The sequence below is a fragment of the Hevea brasiliensis genome, chromosome 17 (genome assembly GCF_030052815.1).
Source record: "Hevea brasiliensis isolate MT/VB/25A 57/8 chromosome 17, ASM3005281v1, whole genome shotgun sequence".
Lineage (NCBI taxonomy): Eukaryota > Viridiplantae > Streptophyta > Magnoliopsida > Malpighiales > Euphorbiaceae > Hevea > Hevea brasiliensis.
This window is the reverse complement of record NC_079509.1, coordinates 43400038-43403800: the sequence shown is the minus strand read 5'-3', so window position 1 is coordinate 43403800 and position 3763 is coordinate 43400038.

Here is a 3763-nt window from a genome sequence, read left to right as displayed (position 1 = left end):
TTCCACAGCACTTTCACCAACGGTATCTGCTTGTTTCGTAGCTGCTTCACCTCATAAGCCAGAATCTCTATTGGTTCTTCTTCATAGGTGAAGTCTGGATTCACTTCAATTTCTTCTATTGGTAGTACATGAGATGGGTCTGATAGATACCTCCTCAACATAGACACATGGAAGACATTATGTATCTTCTCCAACTCTGGAGGTAGGGCCAACCGATAAGCCAAAGGACCCACTCTTTCCAGAACCTCATATGGCCCAATGAAACGAGGACTCAGTTTCCCCTTTCTGTCGAATCTCATAATTCTTTTCCAAGGAGAAATCTTGAGGAAAACTTTCTCACCCACTGCATACTCAATATCTCTTCTCTTCAAATCAATGTAGGACTTCTGACGGTCTGATGCAGCTTTAAGTCGATCTCTAATCAATTTGATTTTCTCTTCCGTTTGTTGAACAATTTCTAGTCCAATCATCTTCCTTTCACCCACGTCATCCCAACACAATGGGGTTCTACATTTTCTGCCATACAAAGCTTCATATGGAGGCATTCCAATGCTTGATTGGTAGCTGTTATTGTAAGAAAACTCAATCAAAGGCAGGTGTGTATCCCAACTGCCCTCAAACTCAATCACACAAGCCCGTAGCATGTCCTCCAAGATCTGAATTACCCTCTCGGTGGCCATGCATGCGTGGGTGGAATGCCGTACTGAAGTTCAATCTAGTTCCTAGGGCTCTCTGAAGACTACCCCAGAATCTAGAAGTGAACCTAGGATCTCTGTCTGACATGATGGATACTAGCACTCCATGCAGTCTCACAATCTCATTGATGTATAACTTGGCCAATCTTTCTAAAATGTAGTCCATCCGAACTGGCAGAAAATGAGCAGATTTAGTCAGTCTGTCAACAATGACCCAAACTGCATCATGACTCTTCTGTGTCCTCGGAAGTCCCATCACAAAATCCATTGTTATTCTCTCCCATTTCCACTCTGGTAGTGGTAGTGGATGTAACAATCCAGCGGGTACTTGATGCTCTGCCTTCACTTGCTGACAAGTTAGGCATTTGGATACAAACTTTGCCACATCCCTTTTCATACCCATCCACCAGTAATGTTCCTTTAGCCCTCTATACATTTTTGTGCCACCAGGGTGCATGGCAAAAGGAGACTCATGTGCTTCCTTCAAAATGATTTGCCTCAAATTAACATCATTAGGAACACATATTCTGCCCTGGTGTAGCAATAGACCATCATCTCTGATTAAGAATTCTAGTTTCTTGCCCTGTCGGACTTCTTCGATCAGCTTCTGATACTTCTGATCATTCTGAGTAGCCATTCTAATCTGATCAATCAACACTGGCTGTACATGCCACGCAACTGCTGTCTGCCCATCATCATTAATCTCTAAGCTGGCATGCAATGATCTCAACTCGTGTACCAAGGACAAAGGAGTAACTCGTACACTTGCCATAGTTTTGCGACTTAAGGCATCAGCCGCAACATTAGCTTTCCCTGGCTGATAGTCTATCAGACAATCATAGTCTTTTATCAACTCTAACCATCTCCTCTGTCTCAAATTCAACTCCTTCTGAGTGCCCAAATACTTCAAACTCTTATGATCTGTGTAGATGTAACACTTCTCACCATACAAATAATGTCTCCAGATCTTAAGAGCAAACACAATGGCTGCAAGCTCCAAGTCATATGTTGGATAATTCCTCTCATGCGGTTTTAGCTGGCGTGATGCATAAGCAATGACATTTCGATCTTGCATCAATACACAGCCTAATCCATTATGAAAAGCATCACTGTAAACTGTGTATTCTTTACCCGGAGTAGGTAAAGTCAGGACTGGAGCTTCAGTCAAACATCTCTTCAATTTATCAAAACTCTATTGGCATTTATCCGTCCACTGAAATTTTACATCTTTTCTAAGCAGCTTGGTCAATGGAGATGCCAACATGGAGAATCCCTTCATAAATCTACAGTAGTATCCAGCTAAACCTAGAAAACTGCGAATCTCTGTGACATTTCTGGGTGGCCTCCAATTAAGGACAGCTTCAATCTTACTTGGATCTACCTTAATGCCCTCTTCTGATACTACATGCCCCAAGAAAGATATCTCCTTCAGCCAAAATTCACACTTCGACAATTTGGCATATAGTTGTTTCTCTCTCAAAGTCTGCAGTACAATCCGCAGATGTCTATCATGCTCTTCTGCATTCCTCGAATAGACCAATATATTATCCATGAATACCACAACAAACTAGTCGAGGTATGGTATGAAGATAGTGTTCATCAGATCCATAAAAGCAGCCGGAGCATTAGTTAACCCGAATGGCATAACCAAAAACTCATAATGGCCATAGCGGGTTCTGAAGGCAGTTTTAGGAATACTTTGCTCTTGTACTTTCAGTTGATAATAACTGATCTCAGGTCAATTTTGGAGAACACAGCTGCACCCCTCAACTGATCAAACAAGTCATCAATACGGGGCAATGGATATCTGTTCTTTATTGTAACCTTATTCAACTGCCGATAATCAATACACAAGCGGAGAGTGCCATCTTTCTTCTTTACAAACAACACTGGCGCTCCCCAAGGTGACACACTAGGGCGAATAAAGCCCTTGTCAAGCAACTCTTGCAATTGTATTTTCAACTATTTTAATTCTACTGGTGCCATTCTATATGGTGTTATGGAGATTGGGTCCACACCAGGCATAACATTAATCTCAAACTGCACCTCTCTTTCTGGAGGTAATCCTGGTAATTCATCAGGAAATACATCAAGAAAATCACATACAGTAGGGATGTCCCTTAGTGCTGGACTCCCCACTTGGGTGTCTATCACATGTGCCAAGTATGCTTCACACCCCTTTTTGATCATCCTTCTGGCTAGTGCAGCCGAAATGATGTTTGATGGCAGTAAATGCCTCTCCCCGTGTATTACCACATCACCGTACAAAGGGAGACCAAAAGTGATCTTGATCTACAAATCAATCATGGAATGATGCCTGGCTAACCAATCCATGCCCAAGATGATATCATACTCTCTGAAGGGCATTTCAATCAAGTCTGACAGGAAAACATGTCCTTGGATCACCAAAGGACAGTCTCTATAAATTCTGTTGACCCGGACCTCTTGTCCTAATGGACTAGTTACTAGCACTTCAAAATCCATTTGCACACATGGAACAACAAGTGAACTGACTATGCTAGCACTAACATATGAATGGGTTGAAAATACATCTTGATCAGAGATAGAGAATGTACTTGCTACCACATCAGAAGTCTCAGCCTCTTCTCGTTGTCTCATTGAATAAACCCTGACTGAAGCACTTCCTTGTGCCGACTGACCCACTGTGCCTTGATCGCTGGGCAAAGGCTCTACCTCTACCTCTTTCTCTCGCTAACCGATCGTGAACCTGCGGGAGCAGGACTGCAATAGATCCTCGGCAGTAGGAGCTGGACCAAATCTCGAAGACGGAGCACTAGTGCAGTCTCTTACTAAATGACCCTTGCCTCCGCAGTTAAAGCAGGCTCCAGTGGCCCAATAGCATTCCCCTCCATGAATCTTGCCACAAGTCTCATAGGGGCGGGTAGAATGTGAACCCCTGCTCGACTGCTGACCAGACCTAGGGGTCTCTGTCCAGAAAATCTGCCTCTACCAAATCTTCCACCTCGACCCCTGCTGGGTCTACTAAACTTCTTCTTCTTTCCAGAGGTAGCACCAGAACACTGCTTTACTGATTTTTTGCCCCTTGT